This window comes from Staurois parvus, unplaced genomic scaffold (assembly GCF_062004578.1).
Source record: "Staurois parvus isolate SC_StPar_1 unplaced genomic scaffold, SC_StPar_1.0 ptg000010l, whole genome shotgun sequence".
Classification (NCBI taxonomy): Eukaryota; Metazoa; Chordata; class Amphibia; order Anura; family Ranidae; genus Staurois; species Staurois parvus.
In genome coordinates this window covers 2,444,523-2,466,540 of record NW_028317806.1, presented here as the reverse complement: position 1 = coordinate 2,466,540, position 22,018 = coordinate 2,444,523, and positions in this window count along the sequence as shown.

Genomic DNA, 22,018 nt, shown 5'->3' with positions numbered 1-22,018 from the left:
GTAAGGACTTTATTCCACTGCACAGCTTGGTGTCATCTGCAAAGACTGAAATTGGATTTTTAATCCCAGACCCTATATTGTTTATAAATATTAAAAAGTAAGGGTCCCAACACTGAACCTTGGGGTACACCACTGACAACCCTAGACCATGCAGAGTATGAATCATTAACCACTACTCTCTGAATACGATCTTTTAGCCAGTTTTCTATCCATTTACATATGGATTTTTCCAAGCCCGTAGACATTATCTTACACATTAGCCGTGTGTGGGGAACTGTGTCAAACGCTTTTGCAAAATACAAGTATACCACGTCCACCGCCACCCCTCTGTCCAAGGTTTTGCTTACCTCCTCATAAAAAGAAATCAGATTTGTTTGACAACTTCCGTCTTTCATGAATCCATGCTGTCTGTTGCTTAAAATATTTTTTTTCCAGCAGGAACTCATCTATGTGGTCTTTTATTAAACTCTCCAGTATCTTCCCAACTATAGAACTTTAAACTAACAGGTCTATAATTACTTGATAAAGATTTTGACCCCTTTTTAAATAATGGCACCACATTGGCCTTACACCAATCCAGTGGTACTATGCCAGTCATTAAAGAGTCCCTAAAAATTAGAAACAACAGCTTTGAAATGATAGAGGTCAATTCTTTAAGAACCCGTGGGTGTATGCTATCCGGTCCATGTGCTTTATTCACCTTTTATACTGTTTAAATATTTTTGGATCATATCAATTGTGAGCCAATGTGGATCATCTGGAGCTGTGTCAATACCATGCCCATTATGGACAAGAGCTCCCCCATGTTCCTTTGTATACACAGAGCTGAAGAAGGTATTTAATAAATTTGCCTTCTCTTTGTCCCCAGTCTCCCACTCTAGATTATTTTGTAAAGGGCCTACATGCTCGGACTGGACCTTTTTACTATTAATATATTTGAAGAATTTTTGGGGGTTGGTCCTGCTATCTTTTGCAATCTGTCATTTGTTTTCAATTTTTGCAGCCTTTATTTCCTTTTTGCATATTCTGTTACATTCTTTGTAATGTTTAAGCGATGATAGCGATCCTTAATTTTTATATTTAATAAAGCCCTTTTCTTATTATCTTCATCTTTTTTTAACTTTAACCGTAAGCCACATAGGTTTTATTTTTAGCCTTTTAAACTTGTTGCCCATGGGAATATATTTTGCAGTGTGTTAACATACAGCCTTTTTGAAGAACTCCCATTTCTGTGTTGTGTTCATCAATGCCAATATTCCCTCCCAGTCTAAGTCTTGGAGAGCAGCTCTCTTAAAATTGAGCATTTTTATTTTTCCCGTTTGTGCTTGCTGTTTACAGCTAACAATAAATGAAATCATGTTATGGTCACTGCTACCCAGATGTTCTTTTTATCTGCCATAGCCTTCCCCCTCATCTTTCCCCATTCCACCCACCAATAAGTACTGACCCCTGTCTGATCTGTCTACCCCGTTATAATCTAATTCACCCTCCCCCCTCGATCCTAGTTTAAATATTCCTCCAAGCCTTCCCATAAACCTCTCCCCTAGCACAGCAGACCCCCTTCCATTTAGATGCAGACCATCTCTAGCATATAGGTTGCAACCCAGTGTTCTAGAAACTGAAATCCTTCCCTCTTACACAGGTCTTTAGCCATGCATTGAGTTCTCTAATCTCCCCATCTTTCCTGAGTTGCGCATGACACAGGTAATATTTCAGAGAATATCACATTGGAGGTCCTTCTCTTCAATTTGCAGCCTAGTTCTTTAAATAAATTAAGGAGCCTCTACCTTCCATGTATTCTGCCATTGGTTCCAACATGAACAAAGACAGCTGGGTCATGCCCAGCCCCTCCCAGTAATTTATCAACCCGATCCACCACACACCAAACCCTGGCACCAGGGAGACAGCAAACTATTCGGTTGAGGTGATCCTGGTGACAAATTATTCTATCAGTCCTTCTGATTATAGAATTCTCTACTACCACCAGCTGTCTAGGCCTTTCTGCACAACCATCACCACCCCTCCCATGATGGTCTGCCCTCCCGGCTGATAGGGATAGCAGTGACCTCCAGGGCTGTCACACCTGAGCTTGCCACCTCCACATCTTCACCCAACTTGGCAAATCTGTTTGGGTGCACAAATCCAGGGCCGGCCTTCCTTTTCTGTGAGCCCCTACCACTCCCTCATTACAGTAACCCATCTTCCTACCTGATAATCCTGATTGGCCCCTCCGCCCTCCTCATCAATCTTATTAGCTACCTGCTTAGAGAGCAGAAGACCCCTTTCAAGGTTGTCGGTTCTACCCAGTGTTGCAACTTGCTCCTCCAGATCTCTAAAGCGAGTTTCTAGAAGGGCAATCCGCTCACATCTGTTGCAGAGGTATCCATCCTGGAGCTCTTGGTCCATTGCTGCATACATACGGCACACTGTGCACTGCACAAAACCTTCCACCTTGCTAGCACACATTATCCCAGTTACAATATTATCAGGAAATACCAGTTCTCATTTACAGGTCAGTAGTAGACTCCTGTAATAATCTCCTGTTTCCATCTCTGGTTTTTAACTCCACTTATCAAATGTCCACTTGGTCAAATGTCCAGCAAGCAAAATACAGGCAAGCTCAAAAATTATCAAACTCAGGGTGAGCTCTACAGCAAGTTATATAGGACCTGTATCACCTGTGACCAATAACCCCTCCCCTTAATTAGCAGACTGAAGGAAGACAAGGAAAGGAACAAAAAAAATGCTATTTAAAAAGTGACAGAAAAAGTGATTTAAAAAAGTAAAAGCTTTTAGCAAGACCCAAAGAAGAAAATAAAACAACTACCAGCAGTCAAAAGTAAAACTTTTTCAAATTTCCCACTCTTTTTAGCTATCAGCCAGCAAAAAATGCCAGACTAAAAAAAAAAAAAAAAAAAACAATAAAAAAATAAAATTTTCCTTTAGTGGGGGAATATTTTGACACTAGAGCTGGCAGTTAAGTGAAGGACACCTCAGAGCCAAAAAGCAACACTATCCTATTTTATTATAACTCTAGCTAAATTTCTTCTATCCAAGATATTATTAAGGTTTCAAATACACATTTAATCCAACTGATAGTCAAGAATTATAGCCCCATCTAATCTGAGAGAAACTTATTCTGGATTTAGACCCACAATGTTTTATTGACTTTTGCTGACAGAGTTGGTGTTTTTCCTCTGTGTTGCTTAAACAACTTTTTGGGACAGAGTTCACTTTCCTTCTTAGCAGAAAACAGGAAAAAAAGACTGGTTGTTTCCTGTAATTAATGTTTCCTTAAAAAAACCCGAGATGTTTCCAAAATTGTCACATGCAAAGAATCGAATGATTCACATGTACAGCCACTGAGAGGAGCAATACTGGTAGTTTTCACTTTTGGTTGAAAGACTTATTAACGTCTATTAATATTTTCAGATGGAACAAAACTAATAAGAAAAAGAAATTGGTCTTTTTATTCTGCTAGCATGTGTTCTTCATCCTGTTTAGATTACCATGAAAAATGTAGATGCATGTGTAGTTACTCCTTCTTTCTTTTACCCTAGATAGTGCCGTTCAGAGTGTGCAGAGAGCTGACATTCTGTTTCTCAGAAGGGGGAGCCCTGACTTTGATTGTGGAAAAGTAAAGAATGATAGGCGTCAGTCACTTTTAGATAAAAGTAAAGGATAGCTTTATTACCCACAGTCCAGGGAGAAAAGGGCATATCTCCCAGATCCTCTAGGTCAGCGGTTCTCAACCTGTGGGTCGCGACCCCTTTGGGGGTCGAACGACCCTTTCACAGAGGTCACCGTAGACCATCGGAAAACATATTTATACTCCCACATACAAGTACCCGGCGTGATGACATCATTGCGCCAACCCCATCACATACACCCTGTACAAATACAGGTGTATGTGACAGGGTTGGCGCCATAATGTACTTATGTGGACCAGTCACACATGTGTAAAAAGCAGCTACTGTGTAGAAAGCAGCTACTCTGTTAAAAGTAGCTACTGTGTTGAAAGCAGCAGTATTGGAGGTAAAACGACACTTCATGAATTATAATTATAATTGTTTTTGTGATTAATCGCTATGCTTTAATTATATTCAATTTGTAACAATGAAAATACATCCTGCATATCAGATATTTACATTACGATTCATAATAGTAGCAAAAATTACAGTTATGAAGTAGCAATGGAAATAATTTTATGGTTGGGGGTCACCACAATATGAGGAACTGCATTAAAGGGTCATGGCATTAAGAAGGTTGAGAACTACTGCTCTAGGTGAAGGTAAAACCACGGCACAGTACACATTCAAATATAAAAGGGAAGCTTTTTTTTATTCAATACTAACATTTAAGTGCTAGTATCCCTTTAGTAGACATACAAAGTATCTTCAGAAGAATTTGCCAGCATTACTTGGGACTTCCATCCTGAGCCATAATATTTTTAGCAGATGTCCTCCAAGAGAATCTACTAGCATGAACTGGGATTCCCATCCTGGTCCACACTCTTCTGGAGCAACTTTAGCTCTTCTCTTATGCAGGGTTCCCCAGGAAGGCAAACCTAGTACCTAATCCAGATAGGCCTTTTTAGACTTTATGCACACAGGATGTTTTTTCTCCTCCTCTAGATGCCTTTGCTCCAGAGGAGGAAAACGTTTGTGTGTTTATGTGCATTCACTTGTTAATGCATTCCATTAACCAGAATATGAAATTATTTTGGCCATAAGATTGATTTAACGCACAAACGCACCTAAGCACATCTGGCGTTAGTGCACTTTATGGGTGTTTGGCAATTTTTCAACCCAAACGCACCTCTTCTGAACATGCAAGTGATGTTTTTTCTTCCTCTAAACATTCCTGACTTTAAACTCCTGTAAATGCCCATGTGTGCATGCACACATAGGCTAACATAGAAGGGAGTTAGAGGCAGAAAAAAATATGCTAAGAGAGCAAAGGCTAGGGTGGCACATGTTGATGTTCTTTCAATAAAGTGACATTCTTTAATTAAGTGGCACTTCTGCTCTTGCTCATATGAACAGCTCTTTTCTGTCCCTTATGGTAAACTTTGCATCTATGTTGCTGTTTTCACCATCTGTAGCCCTGTTCACATTATTGTGATGTTTATTTTGTTCTTTAATGTCTTACCTAAATTATGGACTTCTTACCTTCTGTGTGTAGCAGCCCCCCTAATACTTATCAGAGCCCCATCACAATTCAACAATGTGCATGAGAATCTCGGCTGTCCCTGGGTCTCTGCCACCTCATTGGCTGATACAGCAGCTGCTGTCAATCATAGCCAGTAAGCCAATGAAGAGACATAGGAGGCGGGGCTGAGCTGTAGCTCCATGTGTGAATGGACATACGGAGCAGCGGTTCGGGAGCATGCCTGCTCGGGTGGCCCCATAGGAAGTTATGGGGGCACCCGACAGGATGGAGTAGCCAGGAGCGCCGGCGGGGGACCCGAGAAGAGGAGGATCCGGGCTGCTCTGTGCAAAACCACTGCACATAGCACTTAAGTATAGTATGCTAATAAAACACCCAGGATGCTGAGGCATGTCCCTTCATATAAATTGCACTCCCATATTTCCTCCCTCACCCTTCTGCGTCTCCTAACCTCTGGAGATATATCCCAAACCCCTGTGCCTCTATCATTTAATTGTACTGAATGCACCCATCACCCTGCACCCTCTGGCAGCAGCCACAATCCACACAATTTAGTTTTCATTTCTCTTCTTTCCAAAACCATCCTTCACTTCTCCTACGCCATTTGGAACATCCATTCTGTCTGCAACAAACCCACCCCTGTCCATTACCTCTTTGTTACCAACTGCATTAATCAACTCGTTTTTACCGAAACCTGGCTTCCTGAATGTCCTGCTTCCCTCTCGCTTGGTGGCCTTCTCTGGACTCACTCCCTCAGTCCCAGTAGACAGATGGGAGGTGGAGTGGGAATCCTCCTTTCCCCACAGAGTACGTTTCAGGTTCTTCACTCTTCTCCTTCTCTGTCCCTATCATTGTTTGAAGGTCGATGTATACATCTATTTACTCCAATTTCTTTAAGAATAGCTGTGATCTACTGGCCCCCTGGATCGGTATCAGCTTTCCCTAAAGACTTTTCTACCTAGCTATCCTACTTTCTTTCTGCTTAAATTCCCATAATCATTCTTGATAAATTCAACATCCCTGTTAATAGTAACACTCTTGCTACTTCTGAACTTCTCAGTCTAACCTCCTCTTTTGACCTGAAACAATGGATACATGCTTCCACTCAGTCTGATGGCAACACCCTTGACCTTGTATTCTCCTACCAATGCAATCCATGCAACCTCTTCAACAATCCTTCTTTCTGATCACCACCTTATTAGTTTCACTCTCTCTCTGTCATCCACCACCTCTCCTTCCAACCGTCTAACAATTACCCATAGAAAACTTTACCACTTTAACCCTTCTCTTCTCTATTCTGCTACTGACCACCCCTATGACAAAATCTCACCCCTGTACTGCCCCAATCTAGCCACTTCTGTCTACAAGAGATCCCTGTCCTCTGTCCTAGACGTGCTCACTGCCCGCACTACACACAGAATCAGACCCCAATGCCTACAACACTGACAAACAGATGACACCAAAAGTCTCAAAAACGTCAATCAACTAAAATCTGTCCTCCAAAAATATGACTCTTACCTTCACACTGCCAAGCACACCTATTTTATCACTCTCATTAACAGCTTGGAGGTCAGCAGATTCCAGAATTCTCAGGCCCCACAATCTTTCCTGACTGGCTCACCCAGGCATTAGTCCCACATGGCAACAGGTCCCTCCGACTGTGGTTTCTGGTAACCGGTAATAACACTCAGAGACTCAGACCTGTGGTCCCTGGTATGGCAAAGATACCCAACATTGGGTCCGCACTGGTCCATGTCCCCACACACATGAAAGGGCCACAGCAGCTCAGCCTCTCAACCTCCTGGGGTATATGAATGCAGACACCCATAGTAGCAGGTTCTCACCATTCACACTTCATTCATGTGATTTGAAATCAAGTATAGAATTGCCACAATTCTGTCCTGCTATCTTAATTTTAATTGCACTCCTCCCCTCTGGACTTCAACCCCCCTAATGCCTTGCTGTACATCATACAGGTGGTAGGAACGCTGGGCTCTATTCTCTCTCCTATGTAACATTGCCACTGCTGGAAGAGGGATGGGAGGAGGGAAGAGACACACATGTCACCCCCTAAGGCCCCTGTGCATCGGAAGGAGGAAGAGAGAGAAGGCACTGGAGCTCAGCCTGCTCTCCAACAACACAGCCGTAGGGGGTGGGGACACAATCTATCCTGTCACTACCAAGAACATTCACTCTGTACAGCAGAGGCTTCAGCGGCCGGGGGGGGGGGGGGAGCAGGTAAACACAGAGCCAGTGGCAACTGGCTTGTCTACGCTAATAAGTACAGGGCAATTATGGTGTGCCCAGGCACATCTGGCACCTTCAGTGTCACTTACAATTCTACTTCCGCCACCCCTCTTCCTTTTGTCCATGATGGTCTCCCAAGGTTCTGTTCTTGGACCTCTCCTACTCTTGAGCTACACCTCCTCCCTGGGTCAGCTGATAGCCTACTATAGCTTTCAATATCATTGCTACGCTGACAACACCCAAATCTATCTCTCTTCCCCTCAGCTCACAAACTCAATCTCCTCAAGCTTTACTAATTTACTGATCAACATATCATCTGGATGTCACACCTGAAACTCAATCCTTAAAGTGGAGCTCTACCCAAAAGGGGAAATTCCGCTTTAAGGACTGCTCCTTAAAGGCACCTTTGGGGGGCGGGGAGCGGGTACCCAAATTTGACAGGTACCCACTCCCACTTCCAGTGTCCTCCCTCCCTGTAGTCTTTTGGGACACGTGACAGGTCCCAGAAGACTACGGGACCATTCACAAAGCACAGCGCTACCCGCGCATGTGCGGTGGGTACCCAGCTGTGAAGCTGCAAGCCGGCCTCCTGGAATCCAGGACAGCCGGTGAAACGGGCTGCGGGGGACACACTGCGGGACCAAGGGACAGGTAAGAGGCTGTTTTTTAAAAGTCAGCAGCTACAGTTTTTGTAGCTGCTGACTTTTATTTTTTTTTACCAGTGAGTGGAAATCCACTTTAAACTCAATCTAGCCAAAACCATGCTCATAATATTTCCCCCTCCCCCCGTGCTCTTTCCATTAACGTCTCTGTCAAAATCAATGGCACAGCCATCAACCCATCCCCGCTCCTTGCTGCTAGGTGTAATTCTGTACTCTGAATTCTCCTTTTGGCCCCACACCCATCCACTGTCCAAAGCTTGCCGCCTCAACGTCTGCAACCTCTCCAAAATATGTCCCTTTTTAACCAATGACACCACAAAGCTCCTAATTCACTCCCTGGTTATCTCTCACCTTGAGTACTGTAACTCCATCCTGACTAGCTTACCTTTACATAGGCTATCCCCCCTTCAGTCCATCATGAATGCTCCAGACTCATTCACCTTACCAGCCATTCAGTGTCTGCTACACCTCTCTGCCAATCCCTCCACTGGCTGTCACTCACCCAACAAATTAAATTCAAAATACTAACAACTTACAAAGCCATCTGAAACTCAGCCCCCAGCTACATCACTAACCTAGTCTTAAATAACCAACCAAATCATTTTCTTTGTCCCTCCCAAGACCTTCTGCTCTCTAGCTCCCTTGCCACCTCCTCTCATACTCACCTCCAGGACTTCTCCGGAGCCTTTCCCATCCTATAGAACTCCCCACCCCTAGCTATCCGACTATCTCCTACTCTGTCCGCTTTTAGGTGATCCCTGAAAACCCTTCTCTTCAGTAAAGCCTATTCTGCATCCACCTAACAACTGTAACTCCACTTTTTCCATCAGCTCATCCCCCTTGATTCCCCCATTTTGATTGTATGCTCTAATGAGCAGGGCCCTCTGATTCCTCCTGTATTAATTGTATTGTCCCTGTACTACCTGTTCTCATTTTGTAAAGCACTGCTCAAACTGTTGACACTATAAAAATCCTGTATGATAATATTACAAAAAAATAAAAATTATAAATACAACAAATGCTTGTAAAAGAGGCATTTTCAACATCCCGTATGCATAAGGCCTTAGGCAGGTAGGCCTGAGCAAGCAGATTCATCAGGTACACCCTCTCCAGGCCAGAGCCCAAGGGAAAGAGAGCTTGTTGCAGTTCACTCCAAATGTTGATACCCTTACCCATCATGCACTACTGGCACAGAACACTTTTAGTGGTTGGCTGAAGATATATAAATATTCATAATGCAGACTTCCTGCCAAACCTCCTACTTGTGCCAGAGATGCAAGTAATGTCTAGTGACAAAGGGAAAATTGACAGCCAGATTACACATAGGGTCAGCTGAGCAAAGTAAAATTGCAAATTAGCACTAGCTGGTTACAGCTGGCCGGGTAGATTTAGGTGTCACTCCTGCATATGGCAGGGTGGCTACACAAGCTTATAATATTTATGGTTACGTTTAAATGTGATCAGCTTTGCTTCACTGTTAAGCAAAATTGTAATTTTAGAGTAGAGCAGAAATGCATTAAAACATCTACAGTATCAACCTAATTGTAGGTGCCTATGTCCCATTGGTGAGGGTTTTCTTAATTTTTTTGTCCAGGAGCAACAGCAGGAAAAGAGGAAATCTCTCCAAGAGGAACAAAAGACAGTTACCACCAGCAGTGATGAGCTCAAGCACAATAGCTAAGTGGTTAGCACTTCTCCCTAGTAGTACTAGGGTCATCAGGGCCTCAGGGCCTGGTCTGTGCACAATTCGGCACGGTACCACTTTTTTATTTTTTTCTTTACTTTATCTTTACCGTATTTATTATGCACTCCCACGTTTTGTCACTTTTTACTTTACTTATGTGTGTGTTTTTTTCACGGATGGAGGGTGTGGGTCCTCGGGCCTTACCTGAAGTCTAGGGGGAGGATGTGTGGCCCTACGGTTCCTTCCTCCCCTGATCCCTAGGGGGTTTTCTCTTCGGGAGAACCCCCTTGCCTAGTACTGGATGTCCGGCTTCGGCTGGGCATAAGGAACGGTGGTCCACCAGGCCTTTTGGCCAGGAGGACCAAATGGGAACCTTGTCCCTGTCAGGAGCTTCGTGCCCCGGGGGATCAGGCGAACGGTCCAACCCTTTCGGGGGTAGGACAAACACACCCCTAAGTGCACTTTTTCGTGTGGTGTTCGCACTTGCACTTTTTTTGTGATCACTTACGGGTTTTTCGTTGTAGTTTGCACGTTTGCGGACTTAAAAAAAAAAAAAAAAAAAAAAAAAAAATCAGTTCAAATCCCAAGAACGGCACTACCTACCTGGAGTTTGGCTGTGCGGATTTCCTCCCACACTCCAAAGACATGCTGGTAGGTTAATATTCTCCTGTCTAAATTGGCCCTAGTATGTGTATGTATGATTTGTGAGTTAGGTATCTTAGATTGTACACTCCATGAGAATTGGGACTGATGTGAGTGTACAATATACATGTAAAGCGCTACATAAGATTATTGGTGCTATAAAAGTATCTGTAATAAATAGGCATTCGGTCTATGATCCAAACCCAGGTAAGTGGGCCCGCCAGGAAGCTGTAACCTATACGGGCCAATCACCTATGGCCAGAGCACTCCCCACCCTGCAGCTTTACCTACACCCTCCCCTGCCCCGTTTACAGATGACTGGCCCATACAGGTGACAGCTTATAAGTGGGATCACACCCCCTGGGTTTGGATTTTAGTCCGAACACTCGTCACCAGAACAAATGTCCCCAATGGAGGAGTTTCCTCTATCTCTTGCTCTAGCGACAACAAAAATTGTGAATCTCTCCCCACTTATCTAAACTTCAGCTTAAACATCTGTGCGAAAAAAATATGCTCTGGTAGGAAAAGGGTTAAACGTTATGATCGCGGCTTGTGACAGCAATGTGTTTATGAATAAAAGAGGTCTGAGAGTCTTGTGAATTACCAGAATCTTGCAATGTGAGTTTGAAACACATAGGGGGGTGGATTATTGGAAATAAGGTGAAAGGTAGAGTTTCTGTTTGGGTGGGGTGGCAGAAGATTGGTTTTCCTAAGAATTCCACTCCCAGAATCCTTATCTCCGGGCCTGACTCAGAGACATGAATCACAGGCAGGAATGAATGGCTTGGCTGATTAGGACATTGCACTACATACTAATCTCAGATGGTCTGGAATATACCATAGCTGGAGGATAAACACATGAGTAATAGAGCTCAGTGACCTGGCCCCTTCCATTGTAATTACAGTTCCTGAAGGTTGGGCAAGCCTAAATGTAATGTAAATGATGTAGGTTCCCCTTCTTTATTACAAGGAGCAGTTCACGTCGGTTCCCCTTCTTTATTACAAGGAGCAGTTCACGTCGATTCCCCTTCTTTATTACAAGAAGCAGTGCACGTCTGGTTCTCGTTCTTATGCTGTGTCATGTCAATATCCTACAGGTCGATGAACTAAGTTGTACAATATTATGCAATATCACAGAATTTCCTTATAACAAAACATTATAAAGATGAAAAATGAATTTGTGTTTAATAACCATTTGAGTACCAGCCTCTAGAAACCCCTTCATTACCAGGCCATTTTTCCGTTTGCAGTGTTGTGATACTTTGACAATTACTCTATCATGCAATACTGTACCCAAAATTATTTTTTTATTATTTATTGAGACAAAGATTTTTATTGTTGGTATTTAGTATAATAACAATAGGGTTTTCTTCTTTTTTTAATATATAATAGAAAAAAGTCAGAATTTTGGCTTGCTTACATTTACCTTTCATTTCTTTACCTTTAAAAAAGTGGTTAGTGGAATTTTAAATTTATATTAGACCATCAGATTTTAAGCATTTTCTGCAGCTGATTTAATCACTTAAAGTGGAACTATACTCACACATATGTGTTTACCGCTGCTCAAGGTAGAGAGACTCCCAATCTTCAATTTGAACTATACTTACGCCTGGCAGCACTAGGGCCGTTGGATCGAATCCCAGCCATGGCACCACCTGCCTGGAGTTTGCATGTTCTCCCTGTGCCTGCGTGGGTTTCCTCCGGGTACTCTTGTTTCCTCCCACGCTCCAAAGACATGCTGGTAGGTTAATTGGCTCCTGTCTAAATTGTCCCTAGTACAGTGGAGCAAAAAAGTATTTAGTCAGCCACCAATTGTGCAAGTTCTCCCACTTAAAAAGATGAGAGAGGCCTATAATTGGCATCATAAGTAGACCTCAATTATGAGAGACAAAATGAGAAAAAAAATCCAGACAATCACATTGGCTGATTTGGAAAGAATGTATTTGCTAATTGTTGTGGAAAAAAAGTATTTGGTCAATATCAAATGTTCATCTCAATACTTTGACCTCTGTCATTGCCAACAAAGGATATATAAGAAACATTTCCTGTAAGTCTTCACAAGGTTGGCACACACTGTTGCTGGTATGTTGGCCCATTCCTCCATGCAGATCTCCTCTAGAGCAGTGATGTTTTGGGGCTGACACTCCAGGACCTTGAAATGCTTCTTACGAAGCCACTGTATGTGTATGTATGAATGTGAGTTAGGGACCTTAGATTGTACACCCCTTGAAGGTTAGGGACTGATGTGAATGTACAATATATATGTAAAGCGCTGCGTAAAATTGACGGCGCAATATAAGTACCTGAAATAAATAAATACTCCTAGATTGTAAGCTCTAACGAGCAGGGCCCTCTGTTTCCTCTTGTACCAAATTGTATTGTAACTGTAATGTCTACCTTCATTTTGTAAAGCGCTGAGCAAACTGTTGGCGCTATATAAATCCTGTATAATAATAATTATAATATTCACCTTGGCTCCAGCAATGCGGCGCCCTGCTGCTCCCCGCCTGGCCGCTGACATCTTTGAGTGGCCGGCTTCCGGGTCTCGATCTCGCTGTCATTGGCCAGGTGGGGATGATGTCAGTTCAGTCAAATTAGGCATTGCCAAATTTGTACAATGAGCTACGCATGCGTGGCTCACTGTACAGGGGCGGTCAGGCAGGAAATTAAGATTCCTACCTGTTCACCTATTTTTTTAAACCTAAAGTTCCACTTTAAGCCGGCCACACACTGATCCAAATTCAACTAATTCAGCAGGGACAGCCAGTATTTCAGTCAGTGTCTGGCAGTCCCAGGGTATGCAGCTTCTTTATCTTTTGAACCTTGACTATGTCTCGGTTTACACTGGTGCAATGACTACTGCCCCAGGTTTCCTGTTTCAAGATGACTCCTTTCTCTTGTAGTGACCTATGGAGCTACCCTTGCATGCGGGGAGTAGAGCTGTGCTTCTTACACCATGTATATCAATAGAAACACACAGCCCCATAACTTAGAATGCCAAGGCAAACCCCTGATCCTCCCTCCTCTACCCTCCTTCCTTATCCAAGACTGGCTCCAGACTGCACTGTTCAGGAAAGCAGCACTGACTGAACAGGAGCCAAAAGCATTGAAAGTTGGAAAATGTAAGGGCTGGGGTAAGTGTTTTAATAAATAGTTTACTAGGGAATGTTTACTTCATTGTTCTCAATGTGTTAAGATAAAAAAACTTGTGGGTTTCATGCTACCCGACCCTTCCACCCTCACCTCCAATCTGCTGATCTTCCTTCCTGCTGTGCTTACATTTACTCTATTTACTACAGAAGAAATGGAGCTGCCTCCACTGTGAGTGGGCTGAATGTAAATACTATTAGTGTCACTATACTATACTAACACTAATTAATATTAGTATTCACACTTGGGATTTTGATTGCACCACAGCAATCACGAGGAACATATCCCCTCTGCTTGGCTCTGTACATCATGACTGTGATCCAAAATGGCTAATGGTTGACCACCTGAGTGAGTTTTCTAGAGCACAGTGTATAATTGGCCCTCCAGAAATACATGTCCTCCTCCCCACCGTTTTTTTTTACAATATAGCAGTGCGGAGGTGGTTAAAGCTGAACTCTAAGCAAACAGTTAATACATAGGAGTAGTCTGTTTTTACCTGATAAAAGCTTTGTATTTCTGTAAATTCCATTCTGAAATGTACACACTACATAAATGTGCGTCTTAAGGGGCTGGCTGTCGGAACTCGCAAGAGGAAGCCAGCCCCCTGATGATGGAGTGTCACAAGAGGGTTGGTTGAACCAGTGAGAGAAAGCAGGCCCCCTGATGATGTGCCCTGGCACGGGCAAGTTTTTAGAAGATTGCCCCAAAGCCTTGTTGAATGCATAATGTGAGTATCCCAGGAGACCTCGGGGGGCTGCGGATTTTCATCATAGATGAGATATTCGGAAGTGAAGGGTCCTTACATAAAAAAAAAGTTTTAAAAAATATTTTTTTTTTGTCTAATTTGTAGGAAATGAGGAGGAAAGGTTTAGGTTCTGGACATTGGATGAAGAGGGTGAATGTCACTTTAAATGCACCCTTCAATGAACTCTGAAAAATTTCAAAAGTACCTCAAGCTGACTTCAAAGCGTTATCACTTTCTAAAATACCTCTAGCTTCTGGCCAGTGGTCAGGCCAACAGTAAGTTTACACTTTATTAAGTGCTGCACTTTATATATATTATTGTTCACTGCCTGGTATCTGGGTTTTAATGGTCAGCTGCTATATGTTTACACTTTATATTTTATCATATATTATCATTTCCTCAAGCGCAGGTCTATATATATATGTTGGTTTTAACTAAGTTTTACTGACGTTTCCTCCGAGAATGCAGGAAGAGGTGGTGATCAAATAGTGTTTTAAAGATACAATCTGACTTTCTGAGAAACCAAATCTTTGATCATGTGCTGTGTATGTCCAGCCAAACATATGTCTGTTTCAAAAAATTTTACTTAATATATTTTAACTATGTACAGCACAATGATGACATTTTCAAAGGTTCCGACAATCCACCACAAATAGAGTCGAATTATCTGACCATAAGCAAGTGCCAGTGGCCAGTAAGGTGGCTGATGACATAACCCCATACATCAGTATACAAGCAATTATATAACATGAGAGAAAGAGGGGCGTAGACCTCAGAACGATAAATAAATGGTGCTTGGAGAATGAAATCTGGGGTTTGGGTCCAAAAAGCCTCTGTGGCCTCAGATGGGTTGTGAATAGATGAGTGGATCAGGGATCAATGGAGAAATATATAGAGAAGAAAAATGGAAAAGCAGAGGAGGAGAAAGAGGACCAAGAGGGAAAGAAAAGAAAGTGATTGGGGGAGTCCAAGAAAAGGGAGGGGGTAACTGGTGATGCATCCAGGCATTTATTTTCAACCACATATGTGGGGCACTTAAAGCGGAGCTCTAGCCACAACAGTCGCTTTCACCAGCTGTCCTCAGTCTCACCCTGACGCAGGCATCTTCAGTGTGGGCATCCAGCTTCACAGGCAGGTGCCCACTGCGCATGCATGATTACAGCGGAAGTGGTAGCGGGTACCTGTCAAATTCGGGGACCCACTCCCCAAAGGTGCCAATTCTTAAGAGGGAGTGGGGGATGAAGCCTTAAAATCTTACTAAACCCAGGACCCTGCATTCACTACATCTGGTCTCCCACAATACACAGAACATGGAAATGCAATTATTTTAGTAAATATAACCTGCTAAATACCTTTTCTCATCAGCAGTTAGAGCAGTCTTGTGACTTCTATCTGTGTCCAGCAGAACACATGTTAGAGCTTGTAGGGGGAGTTGTCTTTCTGCTCTAGGAGGATGCAGGACCCCTGACCTCTGTCTGGACAGTGCTGATTGGCCCTGTGCTGATCACATGCACTCTCCCAAGAATAAAAAAAAAAAACTCTCTAGCAATACACACCAAACTGAGCACGTGCAGGATGACTCCACACGGTATGTCTTATCAGGAGATAAGAGGAGGTCACTGGAAGAAGGGGAGGATCAGAGAAGACAGGATCAAACAGCCTTTTTACACAATGCAGATTAACCCCTTAGGTTCCACAGTGAGTATAACAAGTATGCTTTACTGCATATAAAAACTGATTTTACGGTTGTGGGTTTAGTAACACTTTAAAGCAGAACTTCCCCTTTTGGGTGATGGTTGAGTAAGTCAGAGAACCAAGAATGACTCAAAAAGATCTAGAGAGGAGGGGGAGGAGCCCGAACATGGCGGCTGTGGGGAGCGCGCGGCACTAGCTTCTCGCTAGGTCCCGCTTCCCGACCCACCCAGTGACCCGCACTAAGAGCTGACTCACCGGAGTCTGGAGGGCTGGGAGCTGGTCCCGGAGAGCCGGAGATGGAAGTGGGTCTGAGGCTGTGGTGACACGCCGCTTCCCCCGGCATTATATGAGCGAGAGATCCGTGCGGCTGAGAGGAGAGGTGACGCTGCGGGAGCACGTGACCAGCCGCGGAGGATCTCTGGGGGAAAGAGGAAACCGGCCGGCTTTCTGATGTGACAGGGAGCCGTCAGCTCACTGTTGCCTGTACCCCCCCGGCCAGCTGTCCAATCCTGGGTCAGGGAGACCCAGGATTACTAAGACCCATCCTGCTTCCCTAGGACGAATCCTAAGGAGAGAAGAATAATAAGGAAACAAAGAATCGGAAGCCCATGGGAATCCCCCCCCCCCCCAGGACTGAACAGCAGTGAAGACCCTCCACACTATCCTGGAGCCACGTTCCTGAGAAGGGAAGGGTGAGTGAGATCTGCTGGGGACTTACTGTGTTGTGGTCACCTGAGTGATACAGGAGACCAAGGAGAGAAAGAGGGGAGGGGGAGGATTCCCAGGAGTTAGAAGAGAAGAAGAGAGGAGGTCCAGGTGTCCTAGGAGAGGAAAATATATAGGAAAAGTAGCAAGCCTGTCTGTCCATAAATCTTAAAGGAGTGGTATAACCCCATCTTGAGAACATAGAAGAAAATTTACAGAAGATATGAAGAATAAAGGTCCCAAGGGAACAGGGCTCAAAGGGTCTCAAACAGGAACAATAAAGAAATTTACATCACATGGAAATATTACGCCAGAAAGGGCCCAAGGTGCAAGCGCAAAAGGGGAAATGGACATTAGTTCAGGAAATAGTCCTAGATTATCATTGGGCATGAATAGCAGTTGTAGCCAACAAATAGTGGATGGCTTGGGAAAAAAAAGAAACTGATGGTGAACTACAAGTACCAAACAAGAAGGAGATGATAGAAATGTTTCAAAACTTGGAAAAAATGATAAAACATGAAATGACAGCTATTCGAAATGATTTAGGGCATCTGCTATCAAGAATGGAAGAAACAGAGGAGAAAGTTAAAAGTCAGGCCCAAAACATAGATAATCTAAGGAAAAAAATAAAACAATTGGAAAACACTCAGAAAAAATTGACCTATAGGATGGAAGCTCAAGAAAATAAAGAAAGAAGGTGTAACCTTAGAGTACGAGGAATCCCAGAGACTGCAAAAGGGGAAACACTATATGATCTAGTTAAAAAAATTCTAAACTTTGTAAGAGACAGACCTGAAACAGACGGGATCGAGCTGGACGGAGTGTTCAGAATGGGAAGGTTCGGACAGGCTACTGAGAGGGATAGACCGAGAGACATAAATGTCCAGTTCCAAAAATTTGGGGTCAAAGATGAGATTTGGAAGAAGACCAAGGGAAGATCATTAATTAAGTATGGAGATTTGACTATCCAAATATTTGCGGACTTAACAGCAGTGACCCTATGGAGAAGGAGATCCCTGAGACCCCTGTTGGATCAAATGAGAAAACAGAACGTGCAGTATAGATGGGGTACCTCAGCATCTCTAGTTGGCTGGAAAAATGGGGTCACAGCTTATTTGAGATTACCGGAGGATTTAAGTGATTTTTGCGATAGACTGGATTTGCAAAGAATGGAGATAGCTGGGTGGGAAGAAGAAGAAGAAGATAAAGGAGATACAGATGATACAAGAAAAGAGGACTGGCAGCGGGTCGGGGGGAGGGGGGGGGAGGCCTCGGGGTTGAGGAGGGAAAGGAGGGAGAATTAAGTAGAAAATGTTTTTTTTTTTTTTTCTCTTCCTCTCCCTCTCTAGCCCCTGGTCTCTCCCCTCCGGAAGTGGAGACCCTCTTGGAAACTACGGTTAAGGGAGGGAAGTATGGATTCTTGTTGAGTCTAGATGATAGAGAGAGGGGATCTGGGGGGGTCGGAGGAGAGGTGAGCCGTACATGGGCGGAGCTTACGCCCTAGGTTTTAAATCAATGGTGGAAATAGATCCAAAGATGATTTGTAGGCAGGTTATAGGCCTAAAAATGGGTAGGGGAAAAAGAGGAGGGGGTGAGAGGAGAGGGGGGTGGGGGTGGGAGAGGGGGATTGGGGGGGGGAGCGGGAGGAGGGGAGGTTGGGTCAATATTTGGGTGGGGGGGAGGGGGGGAGGGGTGGTGGGGTTAATATTCTGCAAGATATTCGGGCCTAATAGGAGGAGACGAATTAGAAGAGAGATAGACAGAATCAAGAAGGATGGAAGAAATACAGTTTATAACATATAATGTGAATGGGTTGAATTGTCCTGGGAAAAGATTTAAGTTGTTTAAAGAGTTACATCACAGGGCAATGTCAGTGGTATTTTTACAGGAGACACATTTTGAGATAGAATCAAATGTGAAATTAAAATCCAAATATTATCCAACATGGTATTACGCTGACTGTCCAATCAAAAGAGCAAAGGGGGTGGCAATAGGATTAGCAAAGAATATGAGATTTGAGTTGGAAGATAGAAAGACTGACCCGGAAGGGAGATTCCTGTTTTTGAAGGGTAAACTACAGGGAATTGAATGTACACTAGCCAATATATATTGCCCCAACAAGAAACCTGAGATCTTTTTGAAGGGCTTGCTAAAAAAATTGATAGACTTTAAAAAAGGGCGTTTGATAATAGCAGGAGATTTCAATCTTTGTATGGACCCACAAAAGGATGCAACCTCCCTCGTGCAGAGAGAGGGGGGTAGGTCTCTGAGAACCTTAAAGAAGGCGATCCACGAGTACCAACTGGTGGACACCTGGAGAATGATGCATACGAAAGACAGAGACTATACCTTCTCTAATGCACATGGGATATACTCGAGACTGGATTATATTCTAATAGAACATCAACTCATTGAAATGCTGGTTAAAATAGAAATAGAGACAAGAACTTTTTCGGACCATGCCCCAGTCATAATGAAAATAGGATGGGGGAAAAGGTGGACGGGAGGTTTAGGATGGAGGTTGAATGAGGCTCTTCTCTTGGATGAGGATATTGTGCAGAAGATCAGGGAAGAGATTAAGGTATATTTCAAGGAGAATGAGACAGAGGAAGTATCGACAGCTACAGTATGGGAAAGTCATAAGGTATATATAAGAGGAATCTTGATTGCGATGGGAGCAAGGAAGAAAAAAGAAAGAAGAGAGAGGGTTAGTGGACTCTTAAAGGAAATCCTGGATTTGGAGCATTTACATAAGAAGAAAATAACAATAGAAACAAGACAGAAGTTAATGGATAAAAGAGACGAATTAGAGAGATTGATGGAAGAGGAGAGGAGAAGAGTATATAACAAAGTTGTCAGGCTCCGCCCAACGGGATCTCTAGTGGTCCACGGCACGGGGTTTCCCAAGACGCGGAGTCTAAGTCCCAGTCTGCCTTTTCACCAGAGCCCCTGATGGTGGGGATGGACTTGGTGCAAGACTGGAACCAGGTCGCATCCCTGGGCACCCCCGGCGGTGGCAGAGGGGTCCCGCTGAGGGTATGTGCCCGGGATGAGTCTGCTGTGAAGGGGATGACAGACCCTGATCCGAGCGGGATGGATGGGATGACAGATCCCGATCCGAGCGGGATGGATGGGATGACAGATCCCGATCCGAGCGGGATGGATGGACGACTGCTAGGAGTGAGCGGGGTCAGACTAGCCGGGTCAGTATCGTGCGGGCAGTGTGGTACAGAGGGAGCAAGCGGAGAATGGTCGGGGTCACAAGCCAGGTTCAGCAGGTAGCGGGCAGCGTGGTACAGAGGGTCAGGCAGAGGGATGGTCAGGAACGAGCCGGGGTCAGAGCAGGAGAGGGTCAGCGTAATCAGAACAGGCAGAGTTTGGCAACAAGGAAACGTACTAGCAGGAACACAGGAACAGGAACAAGACCTTGCGGCACTTTGGAAATGCACAGGGCAGATTTAAATAGGGTGCCCTGAGTTTCCATTGGTGCGGCCGCGATTGCTACTGCGCATGCGCGGCCGCCGCCGTGATCTCTGTATTCGCCGGCCAGGAAGAGTCGGCGATCTGCGCATGCGCGCGACGCTGAGCGGCCGGGATCCCTGACATTGCCCCCCTCCTACGGGCAGCCTCCGGATGCCCAACCGACCCCTTCCTAATGCCTGGTTCCGAAAAAATTTTTGCACAAGTCTTGGGGCGTGCACATTTTGGGCCGGCTCCCACGAATTTTCTTCCGCCCCATACCCTTTCCATTTCACCAGAAACTGAGTCTGGCCTCCCCTTTTCCTACAATCCAGGATAGCCTCAACTTCAAATTCCTCCTCCCCATCCACGTTTACTGCCTCCGGTGGTTTAGACCTTCGATCCGGGAAGGGGTCTGGAGTTGCTGGTTTCAGTAGGGATACGTGGAAGACCGGATGAATCTTCATAGATTCAGGCAGAGCGAGCTCGTATGCTACCTCATTGATCCTGCGTTTGACCCGAAATGGACCCAGGAATTTGGGAGCCAATTTTTTCGATGGGCAGGACATCTTTAAATTTGTGGTGGACAACCAAACCTGGTCCTCCGGCCGCAAACTTAACTCCCCTCTTCTCTTTTTATCAAAAGCCCTCTTATTGCTCTCCTGGGCCTTTGCCATCGCCTCTTGGAGCAATTTGCTATTAGAGGATAAAAAGCCCAGCATGTCCTGCGTGGCCGGGACCGTGACTTCCGGAATCAAATCCGGTAAAAAAGTGGGATGGAACCCATAATTTGCGAAAAAAGGAGCCTGGCCTGTAGCAGAATGACTCACGTTATTATAGGCGAACTCCGCTAGCGGCAGGAGGGTCAACAAGTCGTCTTGGAGGAAGGTAGTGTAGCATCTGAGGTACTGTTCAAGTGTCTGATTTGTTCGTTCTGTCTGGCCGTTTGTTTGTGGGTGATATGCAGAGGACAATGACAGTTTAATCCCAAGCGTCTCACATAGAGCTTTCCAAAATCTAGACGTAAACTGAACCCCCCTATCTGACACAATATCCTTGGGGATTCCGTGGAGTCTTACCACCTCCCTGATAAAAACCTGTGCGGTCTCCTGGGCTGTCGGTGTGTCCTTTAAGGGTACAAAATGAGCCATCTTGGATAACCGGTCTACAATCACAAAGATTGCTGTGTGTTCCTGGGAGGGTGGAAGCTCTACAATAAAGTCAACGGAGATCATGCTCCAAGGTCTGTCAGGTATTGGTAGTGGGCGTAATAGGCCCCAGGCCTTGTTTCTGGTAGTTTTATTCCTCTGGCACACGGTGCAAGTCTTAACATATTTCTCGCAATCCCTGGCCATAGTGGGCCACCAAAAGGTGCGTTGCAATAGTTCCAGGGTCTTGCGTATTCCAAAATGTCCCGCTAACGGGTGGTCGTGGCAGTATCCAAGTACCAAAGTACGGGTCTCCTCGGGAACTACAATCTGGCCTTCTTTCCAAAGAAGCCCCTCCCAATTCACTAAGGAAATACCGGGTGTGCCTGGCATGCCTATGGATGCGGTCTGCAGTCTGGAGCGGAGCTCAGATTGTAGGATCAAAAAGTTCCCTGAGGACAAGATTGTGTCAGGTCGGGGCGTCTCTTCAGGGTCCCCGAACATACGGGAAAGCGCGTCGGGCTTAGTATTCTTTGATCCTGGTCTATAGGTAATGTGAAAAGCAAATCGCGAAAAAAAAAGTTCCCACCTAGCCTGACGTGGTCTCAAGCGCTTTGCTGTCCTCAAATATTTCAGGTTTTTGTGATCTGTGAATATCAATATTGGGTGTACCGCCCCTTCTAATAAATACCTCCATTCCTCTAGTGCCACC